At 41.5% G+C, this 25,750-nt stretch overlaps 1 protein-coding gene across 1 annotated transcript in view; it reads right to left on the bottom strand.

Moving 5' to 3' along the window:
• STPG2 (sperm tail PG-rich repeat containing 2) overlaps window positions 1–25,750 on the bottom strand; it is a 381,107-nt gene that overhangs the window by 305,457 nt on the left and 49,900 nt on the right. The window lies entirely within an intron of this gene.

Here is a 25,750-nt window from a genome sequence, read left to right as displayed (position 1 = left end):
TTGATGTGGTCAGGCATTTGTTAACTGTCTGTAAGCACTGAAAATTCTTCTGGCCATACATCCTAGACACAAGATCAGGTCACATCTATAACCTTCAAGATGAGCTTATTATCACAATTTGGCTCCTAAAGGAAGTTACAGTAAACCTTTCTGCCACTGTAAACCTTTACAAAATTTCCACACGCTCTTCTGGCTTCCAACCACCATCATGAAGTGCAATAAAAGCATTTTAGCCCAATTCACTATTATTCAATTGTGTATTATTTTACTAGACTTTACAATAACAATTGATCAATATTTTTGAGAGGTCTCGCCTAAATTTGCTGCTTACATCCCAGAAAAATTGCATGTCCCCGAGAGAGGTGGAGTTCAATGTATCACCGCACAAGAGGACAGAAGCAGAGAACAAACTACAGTTTGGTCTGGAAAACCCATTTAAACTATAAAAGGTCACTTGCTGTATTCAAGCATTACAAAAGGCAATGGTAAATAACACGCACATACATATTCCCTGAACTAGATCCAGAAGAAAAAATCTGCTGTAAATTGTGAGAATTTCATCAACTGAATTGACCACTGGAAAACAGAAATACTGTAGCAAACACCTTTGTCATGCTCAGAGGTAAAATGAATCTCCATCAAAAATGCTGTAGCTTAAATGACAGCAATACAGCAAATACGTTCCACCAGCTAACAGACCAATCAGAATGATGCGTCTCATGCTCCAGGACCAAAAATAGTCATAAATCTTCCCTACCTCAACAGAGGAGACAGTGTTACCATTTGATTAATTCCCTGTACCTGCAGATCTTCTATCTGAAAATTCACAAATGACTGCTTTATTCATTTTCAAGAAAATCATTTCTGACAACTCTCCAAAGATAATGCATTTTGTCAAATCACTCGAGCTGTCACACAGATTGACTTGATTTCATTTTTATCACCATTTCAGTGTTGAGAAATACCTGGAATTAGAGTAAGTTATAGCACATGGGTTATGTATAAGAAGACACTGCTACTATAATTTGTTTTTGTCATATATTACAGATGCAGTGGTACTGTCTGTGCAACAGAATTTCACAAACCATAATTATAGAATAAACTTAAAAACGGCATTTTGGGTTTAGTTTGTCCTTGCTATGGTTGTGTGAAGACAGCTCGATACATAAGGAGTTATTAAAAGACCAACCTTCTCCCTTTATATTCAGTTGAATAGGTCTTAAACAGCTTTGGGTAAAAATAGTTTTAATGCTGAAAAATTGAACTACAGTGAGTTTAAAACTAAACTCCAGGCTGGAGAAATCGTTAAGCTAAAGAGAAATCACTTGATTCTCTCATCCATGCTAAACAGCATCTGCAGTTGTCAGAATACCCAGACGGTGAGCGCAGCTGATTGGCTCCTTCATTTTTTTAATTCTTTTTAAAGCTGGTGGTGTTGGAAGGTTCACCCAAAGCTCGATTACAGGGATCACCTGAAATATGAATCATATATGGCTAGCCTTACCTTTGCAATGGGACACCCTTCATACTCCAAGGGTTAAATGCTCATTTTGTCTACGGGATGATGTAAAAGGCAAATTGCTGAAATTATTCCTTACTCTCCCAGCAGTTGGCACTCTTCCCCGCTGTCTGATGCTTCCGGGATGTGGGCAGGCAATGTGCATCCTCAGGTATAATGCAGAACCACTGGTCCAGTATTGTACATGATGGTGGTGAACAGCTGCGACCAGTGAGGCAGAGAAGAGGAGCAGTTTTTAGGGGACCGGTCTTACAAAGAGGACGCCTAAAGGGGAATATAGCAAATATTTTACTTTATTCATCATCCGGTAGACTAAACAAGCCTTTAAACCTTTCAGTGCAGAGGGCAGAGCAAGGTAACCATTTCTCCTACCTGTTGTTCACCTAGGCCTTTCTTGCTTGTTTTAGTTTTGGATTTATTTATTTTTTGTATTTAGATAGAAGGCTTGTAAATTTTAAAAGGTTTTTATTGCAGTCATTATCATTGTTGGGGAGATTCCCTCTCACTTTCTGTCCTTGTGACTACTGTCTCTGGGACAGAAGGTGAAATCTACCCAACAGGGTCATATTCAGCATTACAAACTTGACTTCTAATCCTGACCTACTTTACAATATGTCCCTTTATTGTTGTTTGTGCCCCCATTGGAGAGATTTCCTCCTTCCTGCTCCCCTGGAGACTGCTATGACTGTAAAGTATACTATTGCATACATTGTCTGTGCTATATAAATGCCTGTAGTAGATAAATAAATAACCATGACAAAGAAAAGCAGATATCTCCCCAAGGGCATCACAGACAGCTATAAAAACTTAAAGGTGGTTGTAGGCCTTCTCTACTCTATCTACTCAGAACAAAATGTTTGAAATTTGTTCTTCAATAAACAGGTGGTTCTCTTAAAGCTGATATTTCATTTACTGATGGACATTCGCCGATTCATGCACCCGATTCCTATATCTCTATATGAAAAGAGTTAATTGATTAAAGCTGGCCATACACTTTACAACCATCGCACGACTTTCATCGTGCAATGGTTGTAAAGTAATTAAAAGCTCATACAATTTGCCCATCTTGGACAGGCAGATCCTACTTGCGATCATCGCAAGCCCGTCCCGCTGAAGGGAGTGCTTCCGATGATTCCAATGCCACACGGGCCGGCATTTGTCTCGCGAGAATGCCACTAACGCGCCAAAAAAACGCCTAATTCTCGGCGAGTTTTCAAGCCTGCTCAGGAGACATAAGACGTGCGACCGTACAGTAGAAACGGTTGCACGCCTTCCATACACCTGCCGATTATCGTACGATCGCAGGATCACCCGCGATTATCGTACGATAATCGGCAGGTGTATGGGCTCCTTAAGACAAACCTGTGCTTTTCTAATGCAGGGTAGATCAACAGGTTTGTTTTAATGACCCCTTCTCAGCTGCACATGTTCAGGTTTGTTTGGCTCACCCCTGCTCTGTTTATCTGCCAGGAGTGAAGAGCATATGAAGTATATCTGGGTATGGAGGAACATGTGATTCTCTTCCCTGCCTGACTGGACTAGCATTGTGACATGGTGGGAGAGATCCTTTGTAATTACAGACTAGAGCTTCCTTTCCTTACTCCTGGTGACTGAATGGAGTGGTGGAAAGTGAATGGAAGGTAAGCATGGGGGGGAGGGGGGGGGGCATCTCTTCAAAACAGAATTATCTGCTCTGCGGTAGTCACCCTTTAAGGTTCAGTCAGACATGTACATAAAATGTGGAAATCCTTGAACGGTATTGGAATTACAATACTGATATGTAAAATGGATATATTGGACACAGGGCAACTTCAATTATGGCTCCCATCCTGCCTCCTGCCCTGTATCTTATGATAAAGAGAGCGTAGATGAAGATATCATGTTCTTTTTGCATTGGTCAATGTACCAACTACATTTGCCTGACAAGTTTAAGGAGAAAAAAATGTAGATGTTACTTTACTAAATGCCTTCTACCTACAGGTTTGCTTTAAGAAACTCTGCTTTCTAACAGTTACATATTTTACCTACAGTAACTAAGACTGACAGTACTACAATAGCAACATAGTTTAATTAAGTTGAATTTTAACTGTTAATGGCTAATTCATGTAATTATGAAGGCATTTCAAAGCCATAATTAATACTGAATGCAGCTGAGATTTTGTTGTGCTCACTAAACTAAAACTTTCTGTATTATAACTCTAAATTAATAATTTCAGGAGCTTAATTTTCAAGCGTGATTCAGAGAAAAAAAATAATAAACATACTTCTCATTATAATAATTTTCCTGTCACATACCCATTGCAAATTGCAATAAATTGCACATTAATGCATTTTCAGTCTTTTCTGAAAGAGAAAGGGTTCAGATCTTGTTCTCGGAATATAAATAAGGATGTTTCATCATGTTGCGCTATTCAGAATAAAAGACAATATATTGCTGCTATCATAAGTTAATGAAAGGACTTTAATAAGAAGAAAACACAGCATAGTTCATAAAAGGCTGCAGTATTTTTTTTTTGTCAAGCTGACCTACCAAGCTGCAGGGAACCTCATCTGTTGTGTCTAAGTCTGTGCAATGCTTCTCATGTTTGTTATATTTAATGTCTCTTAACAAAAAGGTGGTATGTGGAAGTCAGTGAAGAAGTTGCAATATTTTTAAAAGCATAGATTTTTAGTCACCTCTCCCTATAACCCTGCAGGCACTACTGGTTGGTTCCAAGGTGATGTACTTTTAATCAAGTCACAGAAAGAACAGACTTATTTGATAAAACAAAGGACCTTAAGGGCAGTAACCAATAATGAACCAATGAACAGTTATTTTTCTTTCATCTAATCTATTTAGCCCCTAGCTATGCTGTCTTTGGCAAGTGCCAGGGTCAATAGTTTGATATGGTCCTTACTTTTTTGGGGTTTCCCCACATTTCATTTTTACCAGACTTTTTCTGGTCACTTATTGGGACTTCTGACAAAAGCTTTTATAAGACACTGGTGGACCAAGGGCAAAGATCTCATGGTTGGCCTCCATCCTATTCTATCCTGTATGGCATATGAATACCAAATATAGAGACAAAATGGAGATCATTACCAGCTTTATAGAACTGCAAATCCCATCACGCATGCTGAGATTTGACATTTACATTTGGTTTATCTTTCACCGTCTTTACTGCCATCTATTAGGTGGTAAGTCAGGAAAAAGATTTTAAGTTTAATAATTGCAAACTTTAGCAGACCTCAGATTTTCACGTGGCACCTGTTTTGCTTATAAGAGATTGCCATTGCCAAACTTATTCTAAAAATTATAGTTCTCTAGTATAACATACCTTAAGCAGCTTTTAGTACCTTCACTCTGCCCTAAACAAACAATGCTTTGGCATTTCCCAGTAGTTGCAAATCTTCCATCCCCCCTTTCCCTCTCTCCCACATGTGTACTGTCAGTGAGGCAAGCCATTGTAGTAATTTACTAATATGAATAAGCAGGGATGAAAGGAAGCAGGCAAACTCGCACACTACCAGAAGGTGACAGAGCTTTGCCCAAACAGAACTGACCAGCAGAGCACTGGAAGCTGCTATAGATGTGTGCAGGCCCCTCCAGCAGTCTGCTCTTCACACCTGTTAGCAGTTTGTTTAATTCTTGAGGGTTGCTACCGTGCTTCCCCGAAAGTCAGACCAACCCCAAAAGTAAGACCTAGCACTATTTTTCAAGATTCCTGTAATATAAGACCTACCCCGAAAATAAGACCTAGTTTGGTGGTAGCATTTACTTTACTGCGCTGTCCACTGTCTGATGTCCCCACTGCTGCACCGCTGGAATCGCTGTCCCTGATGCAAAAGAAATCCGGCGCTGTAGAAAGCAAGTAGAAAGCAAGCAGAAAGCGGCTGCGGAGGGAGCAGAGCCGCATTAGACGCTACTTCGTCTATAGCGCCGGTTACTGTGACAGGCGGAGTGATACCAGATGCACTCAGCTGGTGAAAGAACGGAATCTGCTTTACTGACCAGTTGGGGAAAAAATAGAGCAACAGTAATATTCTAATTCTGACCATACCATTAAGGTCAGTAAATAAAACAGTGGGCATTCTGACATTCTGAAGTGAAAAAAAAATAAGACATCCCCTGAAAATAAGACCTAGTGTGTTTTTTGGGGGCAATAAAAATATAAGACAATGTCTTATTTTCGGGGAAACACAGTATCTGCGTTTTCATTGCGGACACTTTCCCTCGCTTCCTTTCCAGTCATAAAGAGTGCCCCGTCGTCCTTTGCAGTAACCTTAAAATAAAACATTTTGCACCAAGTAAACTATATGGACCATTTATGTATTTAAATATGGTGGTCATATACCTCTTATCGCCTCTTCTCTTCTCTGAGAGAAGTGCAAGGCCTACTATATGTGTTGTACATAGACACCGGCCCAGGGGGTACATGCTCCCTGGTCCAGTTCGACCCTGCCCTATTCCTTACCCAAACAACGATTTGATCTATATTACAGAAGTTAGGAACCATCACACAAACTGGGACACCACCCCTATGTATGCAATATATATCAAAAAAAGGGAAAGAGAAAGAGAGGGGCTTTGTGGTGACCACTAGAAAATACCGGGGAGTTGATCCTAAAATAAGGTCAATTGATTCATAGATATAATAAAATTTCATTTTTAATACACTCAATTCATGATGTCAATACATATATATTAAAATTCATCCAGATAAAAATCCATAAATAGGTGTATACAACATAAATAACCTCCCTGGAGCCCACACATAATCAGGAGTTCTGTGTGAGCTCCAGGGAGGTTATTTATGTTGTATACACCTATTTATGGATTTTTATCTGGATGAATTTTAATATATATGTATTGACATCATGAATTGAGTGTATTAAAAATGAAATTTTATTATATCTATGAATCAATTGACCTTATTTTAGGATCAACTCCCCGGTATTTTCTAGTGGTCACCACAAAGCCCCTCTCTTTCTCTTTCCCTTTTTTTTGATAACGATTTGATCTAGTATATGTGTCCTCATCTAATAAAAACATATGGTCATGTTAGATGCTACATGGTGTTCAAATAATGACTGTACTACTGCTCGCTGACAACAATCTAATCTGTCTGGTCAAATAGTTAGGCTTAACCCAGCATTTCCTAATTCCATGAAAGGTAACACAGCTACAGCTGCCTTCCAAGTTCGAATGTTTTTTTTTTTCCTCTCAAAAAAGTTTTTATTTTTATTTTTTTGTCTTGCAAACAGATAAACCAAAGTATTTGTGCATACATCCAATGTCAAGTACCAAATACAGTACAATGAACATACAATACAAAGTAAAGTTATGAACTTGTAGATAGCCAGGGGAAGTCCCAAGAAACAATAGGGTCCTAGGTTACAGAATATTATCCTATTAACTTGGGCTTCGAGTCAGGGTTACAGAGAGGGGGCCAGGTAATCTGGTTCCCAGGGGGGGAGGGGGAGACAACATACGAAGGGGGAGAAAGACAAGGTCAGCGAGAAGAGAAGTGGGTAAAGCGAGAAAGGGAGGGTAGAAAGGGGGGGAGTAGAGTAGTAAGGCAGCCTTAGAAGTAGGAGAGTGGAGATAGCTGGTCAACAACTCTGGCTTCGGGTCCTCATAATATCAAGGAATCCACGTTAAAGGAGGGAGGAAGGTACGACTCAATCCATTGTTCCCACAGCTTCCTGAACAGCACCAGTGTGTCCCTTTGGATAGCAGTGAGCTTCTCAAAAAACATCACACGTGTTACCCTGCGTTTGACTTCAGCAAAGGTAAGGTCAGGGGACTTCCAAGCCCGCGCAATGACTCTCTTGGCCTCTGTGAGGATAAAGGTGAGCAATTAAGTAGTAGCGCTTCTACCGGGTCTTTACGAAAAGTCTTGCCGGTAACAGTATATAAGAGTTGGTAAACCCTATGACATAATCTCTTTACCTTGGGGCAAGACCACCATATGTGAAGGACCGAACCCTCCACCCGGAAACCCCTAAAACAGTTTGGAGATTGTGATGGTATAGCCCTGGAGATCCGAAGTGGGACCAAGTACCACCTCAGGAGCAATTTGTAATTGGCTTCTATGGCTTGTACATTGGCGGAGCTTCGGGAGGTAGTCTCCCATATCTGGGTCCAGTTGTCAGAAGTAATGGAGCATCCCAGGTCTTGTTCCCACCTGGAAGTGTAGGGAGGAGTGGAGGTGTGTATTTTATCCAGCAGTAGACTGTATAGGGTTGATATTGTCCCCGAGCCACATATCCCGTAGTGTAACAGTCTCTCAAAGGGGGTGAGTGGGGGGACAGGGCGTGTACCTCCTAATTGGGTCAGCAGGAAGTGTTTTATCTGCAAGAATTGGAAGATGTGTTTTGAGGTTAAATTGTGTTCAGTTTGGAGCGTTGAGAATGGTACAATGCCCGAATCGGAACAAAAATCTGTAATCAAGCTCAAGTTGTTGGAAAGCCATGGTTTAAAGGCAGCGGGATTGGTGTATCCTGGTTGGAACAACGGATTGCCATGGATGGTCATCTGGGGAGAGTGGGGAGACATCCAACCCATAGGGCAGCGAAGGCCATCCCAGATTTTTAGAGTATGTTGAAGAACAGGGTTGACGAGGCTACCACGCTTTGCAAGCGGAAGCCAGGGGAGGTTAAGAAGAGATGTCGGGGAGCAAGAGTAGGCTTCCAAGGAGACCCAAAGAGGCATTTCCTGTTTCCCAAACCATAGGACCAATGGGGCTAACTGGGCTGCCTGATAGTATTTTTGGAAAAAGGGAAGTCCCAAACCTCCCTCCCGTTTGTTACAGTAGAGAACTAAATGTGACACTCTCGGGAAAGAACCTTTCCAAATAAATCGCATGATGCGGCGTTGGAATAGCCGAAGTCGAAAGGCGGGGACCGAGACTGGGAGGACCCTCGCATGATAAAGAAATTTAGGGAGAAGTGTCATTTGTATGGCTGTCACTTCTCCCAAGAGGAGAGTAGAGATTCCATGTGGGAAAATAATTTCGGGTAATTCTTCGGATGAGACGTCACCGGCTGATCCCATGGGCCTGTCTAAATTAGCCGGGCCTGTAGACAAAGACCGCAGAAACAAGAAAAAGTAAGTTACATAATTGAATTGATGTAAACACATTGTTAAACCCGGGGCAGTTTCAACATAATCTAAGACCTAAAGCAAATAACTGATGAAGCGAAATTAAGCACATACAGCTGTGAAATACGTTACAGTTTTGGGCTCACAGTAGATTACGCAACAAATATATGTTTAAAGAGAAGCAGTATAAGATATATGAGTATAATGGATGTTGGTACCATAAGGAGGTAGTTTGGTTTTAGTGTGCTATTGTATCATGCTGATGACATTTTGAATGTAACCAAGTTTCAAAATCATGTTGATTTTAATGATTAAAATGTATACAAGATTACGTGTGTCTGATGGACATGTTGTTCAGTTTGGACACCTTTAAAAGCCCCATGTTTCTTTTTTGTTCTTTTTTTTTTTTCTCTCAAAAAGTTTTTCTTTTTCTTTTTTGTCTTGCATACAGAGAAACCAAAGTATTTGTGCATACATCCAATGTCAAGTACCAAATACAGTACAATGAACATACAATACAAAGTAAAGTTATGAACTTGTAGATAGCCAGGGGAAGTCCCAAGAAACAGTAGGGTCCTAGGTTACAGAGTATTATCCCAGTAACTTGGGCTTCAAGTCAAGGTTACAGAGAGGGGGCCCAGGTAACCTGGTTCCCAGGGGGGGAGGGGGAGACAACATACGAAGGGGGAGAAAGACAAGGTCAGCGAGAAGAGAAGTGGGTAAAGCGAGAAAGGGAGGGTAGAAAGGGGGGGAGTAGAGTAGTGAGGCAGCCTTAGAAGTAAGAGAGTGGAGATAGCTGGTCAACAACTCCGGCTTCGGGTCCTCATAATATCAAGGAATCCACGTTAAAGGAGGGAGGAAGGTACGACTCAATCCATTGTTCCCACAGCTTCCTGAACAGCACCAGTGTGTCCCTTTGGATAGCAGTGAGCTTCTCAAAAAACATCACACGTGTTACCCTGCGTTTGACTTCAGCAAAGGTAAGGTCAGGGGACTTCCAAGCCCGCGCAATGACTCTCTTGGCCTCTGTGAGGATAAAGGTGAGCAATTAAGTAGTAGCGCTTCTACCGGGTCTTTACGAAAAGTCTTGCCGGTAACAGTATATAAGAGTTGGTAAACCCTATGACATAATCTCTTTACCTTGGGGCAAGACCACCATATGTGAAGGACCGAACCCTCCACCCGGAAACCCCTAAAACAGTTTGGAGATTGTGATGGTATAGCCCTGGAGATCCGAAGTGGGACCAAGTACCACCTCAGGAGCAATTTGTAATTGGCTTCTATGGCTTGTACATTGGCGGAGCTTCTGGAGGTAGTCTCCCATATCTGGGTCCAGTTGTCAGAAGTAATGGAGCATCCCAGGTCTTGTTCCCACCTGGAAGTGTAGGGAGGAGTGGAGGTGCGTATTTTATCCAGCAGTAGACTGTATAGGGTTGATATTGTCCCCGAGCCACGTATCCCGTAGTGTAACAGTCTCTCAAAGGGGGTGAGTGGGGGGACAGGGCGTGTACCTCCTAATTGGGTCAGCAGGAAGTGTTTTATCTGCAAGAATTGGAAGATGTGTTTTGAGGTTAAATTGTGTTCAGTTTGGAGCGTTGAGAATCGGAACAAAAATCTTTAATCAAGCTCAAGGTGTTGGAAAGCCATGGTTTAAAGGCGGCGGGATTGGTGTATCCTGGTGGGAACAATGGATTGCCATGGATGGACATCAGGGGAGAGTGGGGAGACATCCAACCCATAGGTCCTCGAAGGCCATCCCAGATTTTTAGAGTATGTCGAAGAACAGGGTTGACGAGGTTACCTCGCTTTGCAAGTGATATCTTCTGCCCCCATGTGCTCCAAGATGGAGACTCTCATAGTTTAGAGTTAGGACCGCACTATAAGAGGTGCCTTGGCGCGGCAGTGCGGCTTACACATCCTTTGCAGAAGACGTGTATCCAAACCTCTGTCATTGTCCTTAGTGGTGAGACAAGTTGTTTTACATGCTGGTTTGTGAGTGTGCCATGATGCCTTTCTACTGTACCTCCGCTATGGTAGTCAAATCGTTGCAACGGGATTCAAGTGTGGTAGCGCGGCTGCCTACATCCCGTATCTCTTTGATAAGGTGCGAGGTAATTTGCTTGGATACCCTGTCCAGAGCTTTATGGAGGGTCGATTCAAATTGTGCCAGGAGAGAATGGGTTACCTCAGGTTCTGCCTGACTAACCTGTGAGTTATCCTCCAGTGGATCTGCGGGTTCGTTAGAGTTTCGGGAGTCCTCGCTCCGTTGTGATGATGTCAGCGTCATCTTGTTGGCCGCCCGACCCAGGGACTCGTGTAGCTGGACATTCTGCAGTAAGGCCCAAGCATGACCCATTACTGCAATTCCCCATACCTCCACGGATTCCCTGAACATTGGAGGGGCAGGCTAATGCAGAACTACTTTTTAGAATTTGCAAAAGGAAACGTTTTAATAATAGCAACGTACAGTAACACATGGTAACCGATTAGACTGCACCTTACAGGAATAAATTACATTTGGCTATAGACTATTGCACATGCTGTTATATTCCATATTCTTATTGGTCAATAGGAAAAAAAATACACAGAGATTACTAGATGGTACCTGTAAAACATATTATAACGAGGTGCTAATAAACTATTGAACTTAGGTTACCATAAATATAGCTTTACAGGGGGTACCTGTGGAGCTCCACATCGGGGGCATTTTCTGCAAGTTGCTTGTGAAGGACACAAATGTCAAGCAGTCCTACTCCCTTCTAGCAAGTGTGATGGTGAAGAAGCTGTAGCAGCACTGAACTCCCTTTCTCCTGTATTTGGTGGCTGTCACAATAATATTGTGGCTACATGAGAGCCACCTACAAGGAGGACAGTACTGTATAGTACCCTCGGCAAAGCTTAATTTATTGATTGTAGTGTAAGGTAACTTCTGTTCTTGATCGCATTATTAAATATATAGATTATATATGAATACAAACAAAAGCAGCAAGATTGGGGTGGATGATTTTAGCAGATGATTTATGGTTTGGAAATGGCTTGACTATGATCAGGATGAGCACTCTCATATTAAAAAAAATTGTTTTGCTTTTCAGCAGTGTCCATATACCTTCTGCAAAGTCAGGAACAAGCATAAATATGTCTTCCATAATGGAGAACTGTATTATTTTAAATGTTTTTAGATCTACATGCTAAGACAGACCTGAAGAATTTATTTTATAAGATTTACTAGATTACTATGATTGACAGTCATCTCCAAGTGCCTACATTCCACATCAGATGCTTTTCACTCCTGAAAGCACAGGTGCAATACACACTTGTACAGGGTGGGAGAGAGTAGGCCAAAGTTCTAGGCACAAAGAAAGATTTTGTGTAAATAATTGGTGGTCCAGACACACTGCTCCAGTTCCACTGTATTCTTTCAATAGGTGTCAGACTTCTCCATAGTGGCTGACTGTTAATATAACAGCTAACTGCTGTGTACTAGCAGTTGTTGAATACAATCCCCAAGTTATGCGTTGAGCTGCTGGCAGAATTAATAATATGCCCCACTGATAAAAAGCCCCTGGCTGGTGTTTTCCAGGGGATTTGGAGTGCTAGCAAGCTGTGTGTTTGATCCGTCAGTGCATTACACAATCACTGTTTTTCCTATTGCAAGGCATCAGTAAAGATTTGTACTGTCAAGCGTGTGACTGTGGGTCATTCCTGGGAGTAAAGAGACATGGGTTGCATCCACTCAGATTGGCAGAGGATATGTAGTCTAGTTATCGGTCTACGTGGGTGTCCAGTAGTTATGTGATTTCCACTTTTACACTTTTATTATTTATACATCTAACCCAGAAGACAAAAGAAATAATATTACTATATAAGCATAGAATTGTGTGCATTATTAAGAGACGTTCACTGAAGCTCTGCACTGTAAGAAAAGAAAAAAAAAACACAAAGTCTTGCCAATCTGGATATTCTCAAAATGTCCATCATACATCATCTTGAAAGAGTAGCTTGGTATTTAAAGATGTTCCTGCCACAGGCAGCAACCAGACAAATAGCCTTGTTTTTCTCAAACTTCCACTGGATGCTTAGTGACCATGATTTCAATAACAGGTAAATGGCAAGAGGCCTTACTGGCAAATAACATACAGAATGCTGGTGAGAAAAGCATATAATAAGATTTTAAAGAAAAAAAGATGTTCAAGGTTGACTAATGTAAAATCAAACCTAGCACAAAAAGGAAAAAATGTGCTTTCTTTGCTGTTCAGTCTTTATAAATAAGTACTTGTACTTGACCAAGACAGCTGTAAATTCTACAGGTACATTTATGGATATATTTATGATCATGTTACTTACTCTAATATGTAACATTCTAAGACATGCAGAAAAAAATAATATTCAAAATAGTGTGTGTCGATTGCATTGGATGGACAATCTGTACCATCATTAGGGATGAGCTTCAAGTTCGGCTCGACCATGAGTTTGACCCCAACATGAGATGTTAAAGTTGTCAATATTACTACTGTCACTAAATGAATGACTTCAGGCCTGCCGGCTTCTTTCACATTGTAAATGAGCCAGCGGAGATGCCGGGTGACATTATTAGCCATAAATGGTCATGAGTGTATATGGGCAATGACATCAGTCAGGATCCTTGGTGCTGTTGCTTACATTCCAGCAGTGCTGGGTAAATGTGGTTAGCGACAGGAGTCCAGTGGGGAAGGATCATTGCTGAGGGTGATTGTGTTTGTGTTGTCAGTAAATTGATGGATCTACATTGCTGGATGACATGATTGACATTGGAATTACATTGTGGGACACTTTTTTTTTTAAATAAAATATTTTTTTATTATTTTGTGTTTATTTATTTTGTACTTTTTTGTGATTGAGTAATAAAGGGTACTATGTAGCAATTGCTCATTTGCATGAAGGGGGGGTTGGATATCTAGAGGCCCCCTTATTCTAACAGGTTACTTCCAGATTCCAGTAAGTAAGTTTATTCAAACATAAGTTAAAACATTCACACTGGATACCCTTGCAGGGGTTGTTCAGCACAATATCCATGCAATGCTTGCCAAATAAACACTGGCTTCTACTCTCACCATCTGGCTGTTCAGACTAGTCCTCGCTGTAGTGATGTCCCACACTTGCACTGGCATCCCTCAGGCTCCTGGCTCTCTCAGCCTCATCGGTACACACAGTCCTCCCCAGCTGTCTCTCGCGTTCCTCCAGCACACACCTGGTTCCACTCTGACTTCTGGGTGGAGTCCTCTTGACTCCTATACCTCGACCCTTCCTGTCTCCCAGCCCTGAACCCTAGCCAGCACCTTTACTATAAGGGCTGTGCACAGCTGTGCAATCAACAAGTGGTGGTCACTACCAAAACATGAACAAAAACAGAAAAACATAGACAGCGCTCTCGGATGGGGAAGGCTAACTAACAAACATGTGTGCAGCCCTGGAGACAGGAGAAGAACCTGTAGATGCAGATCAACAAAGGAACACGAAGGGTGCAACAGCAAACAAAACAATGGCGCACTAGCTAGTTGGACTGAAATATATATGGCAGAGAATAAATGTACTGGTAAGGAATTAATGGCAGAGAATCAATGTAATGGTACTTACATGTGAATCCAGGGATCAGGAAATGGGCGGCCTGTGCGGAGGATCGGGACTCTCGTGGTGTCTGTACGAATCTAGTTGATGTGCTGCTTGAGGAGGTTCGTCTACCAGGGAGGAATACTGTGAACGGAGAGAAGGGACTCTGTCCGTGGTGCCGCTGAGAGAATGTAGGCTCTGGGCAGTGTGGGGGAGAACGGGGAGGGACCCAACGGTATCGAGCGCAGACTGAGCTGCTGTGGTCGCGGCTGTAAATGTCGGCACTCGGTCTCTCGGTCTTAGTCAGGTCTGCTGAGGACGGTGTACAGGAGTCAGTACGCAAGCGCAGCTGACAGACCCCGGGTGGTCGGGTCAGTAAAGGTTTTACCCATAGCATCCCCGTCCCTTCACTGACCCGACCACCCGGGGTCTGTCAGCTGCGCTTGCGTTCCGACTCCTGAAAACCGTCCTCAGCAGACCTGACTAAGACCGAGTGCCGACAATTACAGCTGCGGCCACAGCAGCTCAGTCTGCGCTCGATACCATTGGACCCAAAACATGGACCCAGAAATGGAGATCTCGTCTTTCCCAAAACTCTTTTAACTCTTCCTGTTCCAAGATCCCAAGCAGAATCCAGAAAATCCAGAAAAAAACGAGAAGCCAACTCTTTCCCTGTAAAAACACTTGCTTCCTGAAACCCCTCAGCCCCTCTGGCTGAGAGTCCTGGGTGATTATAAAACCAAACTCCACTGTAGGATTGCCAGGCAATACCACAGTGCAATGTGCTTAGTATGACTCCTCAAAATGGAACTCCAAGCAAACAGCTAAATACAAGGTTAAAGAAGAAATAAATGTTTACTGTTTTCCCTGCCAAAGGATGAGCAATTTTGACTGGCTGTTTTCGTGATAAACACATCTCTGCCAGGCAGGACAATCACTATGCTACTTCCTGTTTTACCAGCACTGCTTTCCGGGTGAGATGCCCGCTTAGGGCATAGATAATAATACTGTTTTACAACCCCCTCCCCCCACTACCCTTTACCTTCTGCCCCCTCTACCTAATAGCTAGGTTTAAATGTTGACCTAAAGTCCCTTCTTATGTTCCTAAATACATGGTCACATGATAGAGGGGGAAGATGTTTCTTGCCACTGCTTGGGTGACATGGATACTTTCCATTGGCTGTTCATCGACAGGGTCTTTCCAGGTCCAAGAAGACTGCAATGGTGAGATGACAACATGACAAGGGGTGGTAACAGAACCCATGAGCAGCAGGTCTGGACTGGAGGATCATGTGAAAGCAGATTCAGGGAAGTAGAAAATTATATTAGAGGTTTTTTTTTAAATTAAGATGGGTTGAAGGAAACGGGAGGAAAATTTGCATTGCGATTCTATTTACCTTCCAATGTGCGTACCCCTCAGGTAGGGAAATACCTATCTATTTAATTACTCTGCCTCACCTCTCCGGTTCCCCCTGCTAACATATGTTGTAAAACTTTTAGGATTCCTGGTGGGCTGGGCAGTGGGTATTGAGATGAACTGTAGACATTAACCTAATGGGATACTATGCGTGTAGTTCTGTTACCATGTTATGTTTTGGGTTTTGTTTGCCTATTTCTCTCAGAATTTTTTTTATGCCTGCCTGGGGGTCTTTAGAAATAAGGAGTGTATAATAATTTGCCCCACACTATAGGCTTTAATACAGAAATATGTGTGTCACCTGCCTGGCTTTGCAATGATGAAAATGTGTGGGATTACAAATTCTTTGGCTACCTGTCTACCTGGTGTTTTGCTTTAAGGAAAACTGATCACTGGAAGATATCACCTATGGTATTATGAATGCAAAATATAGCAGATTTCACAGCATAGATAGATTTCTGTTATAGATAATAGGTAAAAAAAGGTTTCTGATGTGCTTTATAGTCTGTATTATTGACGTTACAAAGCTTCTAGATAATAAAATGACATTTTATGCTATTTACTCACTACTTTCCATTGTTGTCACCTTTTATTCTTTCATTTTATTTATTTCCAAGCAATTGTATTCTGTCCTCCACCTAAGGACACTTTTACAAGGACAACCCTGCACTGTGACAGAGCACGCTATTAATTTAAGCGTGTGTTTTACTCAGCATGAAGTATCTTCTACATGTGTGTCCTACACAGGATGACTTTGCCTGTCCTCTAGGTAGGCCCAGAGGGCAATGTAGGCAATAATGACCCATCTGTTCGCTAGTTGCAGATAGGAACCTTCTAATGAAGACAGATGTGGGTCACCCTGTGCTGCCAGTCTACAGAGTGTTAATGAAAGGACCTAATGGTCACTTCTTTGTCACCTCTGACTGATTGATAACCAAAAGAGTTTATCCTGATATAAAGAAGGGGCAATCTTACGTATCATCCGTCTTCCTGGGATATCTTTTTCACTCTCATTCTTCACAAGCATTCTTTTTCTATTCCTAGAGAATATGCCAGAGTCACTTTCTAGCTCAGTGATGTACTATGACTTTACTGTAACATGTCAGAAATTAATTCTTCTGAAACACCCCTGTCCACTGGAATGAATGATCACACAGCTGCTGGAGATAAGGTCAAAAACACAATGCAACTGGAATGAAATCTTTCCATAGAACGCACAACACTTTTGCAGATAAAATTAAACCGTAATTTTTTCCTCAATATTTCACACTAGTTATCTCTATCCGTGTTCTATGCATCATGATATGGAAGTGGCTGGTGGCTACAAAATGTCAGTTGACGTCCAACTATTAGTCACTTTCAGCAAATCATTTTATTTCCTTATGACTCATGCATAGGGATTAAGAAAAGCAACTTGTCATCCTTTCTGCAAGGGAACTAGAGATTCTGCATTATAAAAATCCTGGTAAAAAATGACAAACTGACACACGCAGAAATACGTTAACAACCATTTAGGGATTCCACATCACCGTAAGCATATGCAGTAAAGCTTCTAATATGTAATATTTATTTAATTCAAGATTTATCTACTCCAAAACTCAGTTCTAATAGTATGTGCTGGGCACAGCTCCATATAAAGGTGCCCACACACCTTGCTATAATCGTACGATAATCGCGGGAAATCCCGCAATCGTACGATTATCGCAAGGTGTGTGGACGGCGTGCGACCGTTTCTACTGTACGGTCGCACGACTTTTATCTTAGGAACATGTTCGAAAACCCGCCTAGAATCGTACGATTGTCGGCGGGTGTGTGGCATGTTCGTAAGATAAATGCCGCACGGGCCGGTTTGCACAAGCGCACACTGGCTGTTCAGCATTGCAGTCATCGGAAGCCCGCCCCTCAGCGGGTGCTTGCATACCTGGCTATAAGTGTGTATCTCATGTATTACTTATTTACAGTACAGCAACAAACAAGCATTAAAGCATTCCAGCTGGTAATATGCATAACTGTAGCTGATATCTGACCTGCCCTTTCCAAAAACAACAAAACAAATAGTTTAGGTTCGTGTTCTTTACATCCTGTCGACAGGTTAAGGGCCGGTGTACACCTGGGTGATCTGTGACCCTGCGGCAATGGTGCACGATACCGCACGGTCACAGAGTCACCTATCACCGACGATCGTGCTATGGATGCCATTATTTTCTAATGGCACCCCAGTCGCGCCGATCTATATCCGTTATCATTCTGCATTTCTATAGAGAGTAATGCTGGAAGTTGTAGTCCCCTATAGCCGTTACTATCCTGCGTTTCTGTAGAGCGTAATGATGTGTGCCTCGTGATTTTTTTCATGAAAAAAGTGTGCCTTTGCACAAAAAAGGTTGAAAAACACTGCCCTATAGCCATTACCATTGTGTTTCTGTAGAGCAGGGGTGCCCATTAGGTAGATTGTGATCTACCAGTAGCTCTCAAAGCTGATGCTGATAGATCACGAAGGGTGTGAATGATGGCCCCTTTATTCCATTTTGGTAAACAATTTTTAGCTGTGCACACATGATTACCTATTAGCCTGAGTCTGCTGAGCCAAGCTCCCTGACACCTTTCTGGTGGATACTGGTGGTTGAAGTGCTATGTGTTACATCAAAGAATATTAGTTTACACAGCCTGTTTCACTATACTGTTTGCAAAATACAGCAAGGTGAGCCAGGAGAGAGAGAGGGCAGAGACAGACAGGAGAGAGAGCAAGGAGAGACAGCCAGGAAAGAGAGAGATGAGAGACAGCCAGGGGAGAGAGCAAGGAGATACAGCCAGGAAAGAGAGAGAGAAGAGACAGCCAGGGGAGAGAGCAAGGAGAGACAGCCAGGGGAGAAAATGTGGAATGACAGCTAGGAGAGAGCGCGAGGAAAGACAGCCAGGGGAGAGAGGAGAGACAGACAGGAGGATGAGCAAGGAGAGACAGATAGGAGAGAGAGCAAGGAGAGACAGCTAGGAGAGCGAGGAGAGACAACCAGAAGAGAGAGAGCAAGGAAGGGTTTATTTTCGTTGGTAGATCTCATGTAGCTCGTCATTTGAAAAGTAGATCTTAACACAAAAAAGTGTGGGCACCCCTGCTGTAGAGAGTAATGCTGGAAATTTTAGTCCCCTATAGCCGTTACTATTCTGCATTTCTTTGGAGAGTATTGGTGGGAGTTGTAATTCTCTATATCCGTTACCATTCTGCATTTTTGTGGAGAGTATTGCTGGGAGTTGTAGTCCCCTATAGCCGTTACTTTTCTGCATTTTTGTAAAGAGTATTGCTGGCAGTTGTTCGCTATATACGTTACCATTCTGCATTTTTGTAGAGCGTATTGCTGGGAGTTGTAGTGCTCTTAAGCCATTACCATTCTGTATTTCTGTATAAAGAACTGTTGGGAGTTGTAGTCCTCTATACAGAAATGCAGAATGGTATTGGCTATAGGCGGGCAGGGCGAGCATTGTAAGAGCCGGGGGGGGCAAAAAAAAATCTTGCACCAGGGCCTATTGTTCCATAGGTCTGCCAATGCAAATCTGCAGACATGAAGTCACAAGTATAAAAGCTCTGAAAACAGAAAGAGACTACTACTTCACTCGGTGGAAGGGACATAATGGCAGGCTGGAGATTAGAGGCAGAATAGAGGATTACTACTTCTACAATGACTTTCCAAATAACCTTCAGTGATACGTAACTACAATTAAACCTTTACAGAAAAAAGTAAGCAAATGGCCCGATGCCTCTGTCCTTCAAAGAAATATTTTAGCATTAAAATATTCACACTTTGAACTTTGCAAATGTATTTTTAGTCTGCTAATAAATCCTATGAAAGAATCATAAAGCGTGGGCTATTAAAGTGTTAGTTCACCTTTTGCAGCTGAAAAAGTGAAAAAAATTTAGTACTTGGTTTGGGCCCCTTTTGCAGCACTTACTGCAATTACTTTTGCACGATATTCTAATTATTCGAGTTTCACCTGTATATACATACATACAGTACATACATACATACATATACACACACACACACACATATATACACATAAAGTACAGTTTTTCTCTCATCAAAATAACATTTTCAAGTCTCACCGATCTCAGGTGGTTCCTTTAACAAAACCTCTGACCACACAGGCTGTATTCAAAGCGCTTGCCACACAGGCTTGTCAGGGGGGTGGAAATAAAAATAAAAAACTACTTGTCCAAGGATTAAAGTGAGGGCCCAATCTACTTGTCCATCATGACAATCTACTTATGATACAAAAAAAATAATTTTAACCAAAACCGTATTTAGCATTGCTAAGAAACGCTTCTCATTGGTCAGCATCATCAGGTGACGGCGCTGACCAATGAGTGCTTGCAATTTGCGAGCGAAATTCAGAATACATGGCACAGGTACAGACAATACACCTGTACTGGCGGACCGGAAGGACCATTCGCTGAAAAGTAAGTATTGCTGGGAGGGAGAGGGGGCCAGATGTGTGCAGGTAAAAGTCAAAGCCAAAATCCATAATTACGTGTGGTAGCATGCCTACAAAGTGTTTATACATTGCCTTTCAGTCAGTGGGGTGGATCTCGACAGTATTTTCAGGATTCGTCCCAGGTGCGGCGCTCTCAGCATATAGCAGGTAATAGTCTTCCCGTGACCCTAAAGGGAACTATGGGAAAAAAGGTTACCCCATAACTCTCTTTTAATTTTTCACCAAGATCTTGTAGTGATGATAGGAGTGTCGGACCACTGCGTAAAGTCTTCTCCAGCACATCCCAAACATTCTCAATGGTGTTAAGGCCTGTGCTGGCCAATCCATGTGTGAAAATGATGTCTCATGCTCCCTGAACCACTCTTTCACAATTTGAGCCTGATCAATCGTGGCATTATCATCTTGGAATATGCCCGTGCCATTTTTTTGGCCAGGCAGTGTAGATTGCTAGAGATAATCATTTTTTGGAAACATTTTGATATGACTATTAGCTGATGATCCTGCCAGTAAGAGGGCTATACAATGGGCTTCCAGTTGCAGGCAGCCAATACTAAGCGACTTGCCTGCCTTGTTAGCCTGTCATGCACTCTTCTCTACTGGGACTACAGGACACTGTGTGTCCCTCTGGAAAAAGCACCTTGACCCCGTGCCGATGGGGACAAGGGCCTCTTCCACACAAGCCCTGGGGCGTTGGTTGTGGGGGTGCAAGCGGGGGGCTTATTCACATCAGGGTGCGCCCCCCCCTTGTGAATGAGTAAGAGGTACTTGTTCCCCTACCCATTCACTAAAGTGTTAAAATAAATTGTAAATAAAAACACCAGACTTTTGAAAAAATCCTTTCATTGAAAAAAAAAACAAAAGACATGTTTTTGACAAGTCTTTTGTTTTTTTAAAACAAATGGATTCACCTATGTAATGCTAGGGTCAATAACGATGCCCAGCGTTATCCATGACGACTCGACGAAAAATAAAATATAGAAATAATAAACAAAAGAAACCCGACGCCCGTCGACCCGCGACGAACTCCCGCCTGCAGAATGGCATTCTGACAGATGGCAGCAAAATATAAACAACTGGGCAGAGCTAGCGGTGACAGCTGGCTAGCTCCGCCGAACTGTTTACATTTGTCCGGCACCTGACAGGACTTAGCTCTGTGAGCTATGATTTGGCAAAGTCATCATTACTTTGGCCATTATGGCTCTCACAGTGCACTGTGCTGTGATTGGGTAAAGCAATGCACCTGACCAGTGGTCAGGTGCATTGCTTTAGCCAATCAGGGCTTCACAAGGCCGAACACATGAACTAGCAATGTTCAAGTCGAACTGTTGGTTGACTCGAACATCAAGCTCATCACTAGTTGACATGTGGGCTTTCTGTCTCGACAGAAATACATGGCAACTACCAACATTTGATTTAAAAAAAAATAGGTTATTAAATTGTACTTGCATTCATAAACACGTCATGAAACTGACCTTAAGCATTGTTATTAGGCACTACTGATAGTAGGCACAAACTCTAACCTGCCCCCAATGAACCCAAAGTGCTCCTGGTAGTGCTATGCAAGTTTAGAAGGGGGAACAATGCCATTCCGTCACTGCACCCCAATGCCTTAATTGCTCACTTTGAAAGGTAAATTGTCCTCTGCAGGCCAAAGATGGTGCCTACTACTAACCCATAAAGTCAGTGTAAGAGTTAGTTTCTTCTTCTTAGATTTCTTTTAATATAACTGAAAAATTAAAATACAAACGGCAAGCATATTACAGGTACAATGTTTTATAAAGCCGATCTTGGTATCTTATTTTATATTTTAACTTGACTGTGGTAATCTACATATTTTACTGATTCCATTATCGAAAGGCTTTCCAGTGCCACAAACCAATGTCAACACAGCACCTCACATTACCACCCTGTGCGATACATCATTCAGCAATAAGCTTCCCTTCTGTGCAAAGTCAGTGGTTTTCTTCTGGATGAAAAAGACTGATAGAGATTTAAAGTAACTGATCTTGAAAAGCGTTATGTTGCCTAAAGCTACAAATGAGGTTTCTTAATCATTTCAGAGCTTGGGAAGTAAAATAAATCATCTGTGATTTTCAAATCCATTTGAGCCCTTGCTTTAAATGTTTTTGGCTCGTGTGCTAGAGAATTTGCGGGTCAAGACCAATAGTTTCTAAGCAACACTCTATGTGGCAAGCTTAATATACAGCACTCAAAGTGACCCTTTGATATATATTGGAAATGTATGCAGAAGGTTCTCGTCACAGTCAATGTGCATCTGCAATATGTGGGTTCAACATTCCCAGTCCATTAGGAGAGGCATAAATATAGTCACTGTACTGTAATGGTACCAATAAATCTACATAGAACAGCATTATATAAAACAAAGTGTCTTACCATAGCATTTGTAGGACTAAAGTTTGTTGTTCTGTTTTACACACACAGAGCAATCAATGCAGAGTTAATTCACTGTACCGTCCTTTTTACAAGAACATCCACAAGCATATTTTGCAGGTACTACTGTGTAATATGTGTGTATGAAAGCGAAATAAAATGTACTGATAGATCATAGCTAGATAATGGCAATGGGTCCATGCAAACCTAGATCTAAATCTGCATGCATTTGAACAAGATATAGGAAGGCAAAAACCCAGATCTGGCCTTTTGGACTAATTAAAGTGCATGTAAAGCTCTCTTCTTTCCTCCCTTTTGGTCTGCTAAAAAAGAAGTTAAGCCAAACCTTTTTTTGGCTTTGCTTCCTGTTTGGGTCACACAAGTACATTTAATAAGGTACTTCTGTGATCCAAAGTCAGCGGAAGCGTATAGCAGCTGTCAGCCGACAGTGCCATAGTCGAGAAGGATCCCAACAATACTGTTCGGATCCGACCTGGCTGTCTCACTAACAGCTGGCTCTGCCTCTCCACCTCCCCTATCTACCCTTTCACTGGCCTGTAGCTCCAGTGAGAGCTGGAAGAACATCAAGGGGAGGGGGCACCGACTGACAGCCACTGCTCTTTGCTGGGAACAGAGACCCAGAGCCAACTGATCAGTGGTCATGTGATCAGTCAGCTCTCGGTGTTAGACCTGGCATGGGACAGCTGCAGTGTCCCATGCTGGCTCTAAGTATTGGGCAGAGTATGTTTTTTTTTTGGAGAAAAAATCTGTTGATCCTCCAAGAAATCTTCTTAGCCGAAAACTTCCTATACATTCTGCCACTGATGACTGTTATCAGTTAGCACCTTTATCAGCACTCGCTACACTACAGAACCCCTACCTCCTATGTTATGTAGAAGAGAATATAGGGAGGTGTTCTGTAATCATGTATAGTAATCATGTTATAGGGTGACAACACTGCTTCTGCATAGATACAGTATGGTGAGGTGCCACCCTAAGATCATAATTGCCAGGATCACCAGGTACAAATAAAGGAAAAAAAGCCTGGAAGAAAACTATTGCAGCCACCATGTCTAAGGACTAGGGAGCTACAATAAATTGCATTTTTTTTTTAGTTTGAGTTAAGATATATTTAAAGTGTCTCTCAGCTGTGCTATAAACTCCACTGATAACCATCTCTCCAAATATTGTCTGTGATTTAGAAGGTGTTTTGTCCTACCATAGATTTAGGTATATTTGTCTGGCTGGCTGGCTGTCAGCAGTGGAGCTCCTAGGTGATATCCTTATAAATGGTAGAAGAGTATAAGAGTATATTATCCCATGTAATATTGTATTACTTATTAACTTATTTTATTTAAATAGTGATTCCATAAGTGGTCTTTACAAGCGTATAATGCACTATGTAGACAACATACAGGTTCTGGTTCCATGTTGCTATTCAGAACTAAAATGGCACAGCTCTATTTGCTTCGCACATTACTGTGTCACGCTTTATCAGCATCTTATGATGATAGGTTTTTGGTGAAAGCGCCTTGTACATCGTTATTAGTATTTGTCAGTTTCTCTTTAAAAATAGATTTTAGTCTTTCAGTGAAAAAATGACCGCTTTTTCTACTTCTGAAAGAAAAAAGTCTGCTTTAAAACCACTAAGCTAGAAATATGCTACCACCTAGTGGTATGATAAGAAAGTTCAGAACGAAATACTTCAAATAGAAAACACTGGAAAGCCATGAATTTTGGAAATGATATTGCACATTTGTACAGGTGAAACTCGAATAATTAGAATATCGTGCAAAGTTCATTTATTTCACTAATGCAACTTAAAAGGTGAAACTAATATATGAGATAGACTCATTACATGCAAAGCAAGATAGTTCAAGCCGTGATTTGTCATAATTGTGATGATTATGGCTTACAGCTCATGAAAACCCCAAGAACCCCAAATCCACAACCTTAAAAAAGTAGATGATTACATGCAATCAATAAAACAAGGATTGTACATAGAACAATATCGGACCTCTGAAAAGTACAAGCATGCATATGTACTCAGTACTTGGTTTGGGCCCCTTTTGCAGCACTTACTGCAATTACTTTTGCACAATATTCTAATTATTTGAGTTTCACCTATATATACAAACTGGCATCATAATGCCAGGCAAAGAGCAATTCTAGTATACCAAGTTTAGTAACCCATAGAAAGTAGCTAGATTGTAGTGTAATAAAGACAGATCAGGGAAAAGTGAAGTCCAATTGGTTGCTATGGTTTGCTGCCATTTACACTTACTTATTGACTAAGGACAAATACTGTTTGCAACCTCTCAGGTTATAAATAAGAGTGCAGACACTACTTCTTTAAAGTGAAATATCATCTTTTGCATAATAAATACACACTTTTTCATATAAGGAATCTGAACATGTTTTGTGTTATACCCCAAAAATGGGTATAACATGAAACATGGTCAGAAAGGTAAACATAGTATTCAACCACCCCTTTCCTGTCCAGGCCATGTTTCAGATTGAGTTCTTTGATAGTTTGACTGACAATTACACGGTAATGCAATAATGTACCCAAATATGTCAGTATCACTTTCTCAAACAGATATAGCTTGTATTTGATGATATTGAATAACCACTGAGTTTTTTGTATACTATAAAAAGATCAAAATGTTGAAGAAAAAAAAAACAGTTCACCTTACTTTCTGTTATAAAACATATCCAAAAATGAGCCCAAATTTTTCCTGCAGGGCCAAACCTGCATTGCACCTCAATGTTTGCACTGTATGCCAGTGCTTCGACTATGTCAGTGTATAAAACCAAATGCTTACACAGCTTGTAAAATTGTTATTATTTTCTGCAAGCTAACTTATGCTACTTGTCTCCTATTTGTGGCTCATCACAGTGCTCATCACAGTGCTCCATCAATCAAGAGTATTTGTGGCTATAATCTCTCTGAAATAGTGTAGTCTACCAGTAATTTCTTCATTAACACCTCACTGGTCTCTCCCCAATAAATAAATTTTTTTATTAAAAGCTGACTGCTGTCCTTATGTTTAATATGCAACCAATCAAGACCACCCAAACACTTTATATGGAGTTAATTAAAAATACATTCCTTTTTTAATATGAAATATACAGTGTACACTTAAATGTGAATTTGTGGACTGTAAATCTGCATGCAGCCTATCATATTCAAAGCGCGGTTCAAAAAAATATTTTTGAAATACTGTATAAGCAGCATGCATACAGCATGTAAGGGACAACATGAGAC

This window comes from Nanorana parkeri, unplaced genomic scaffold (genome assembly GCF_000935625.1).
Source record: "Nanorana parkeri isolate BGI_ZX_2015 unplaced genomic scaffold, ASM93562v1 scaffold1077, whole genome shotgun sequence".
In the NCBI taxonomy this organism is placed as follows: Eukaryota; Metazoa; Chordata; class Amphibia; order Anura; family Dicroglossidae; genus Nanorana; species Nanorana parkeri.
Note: the sequence above shows the minus strand (reverse complement) of the source record. Positions and strands in the feature narration are given on the sequence as shown.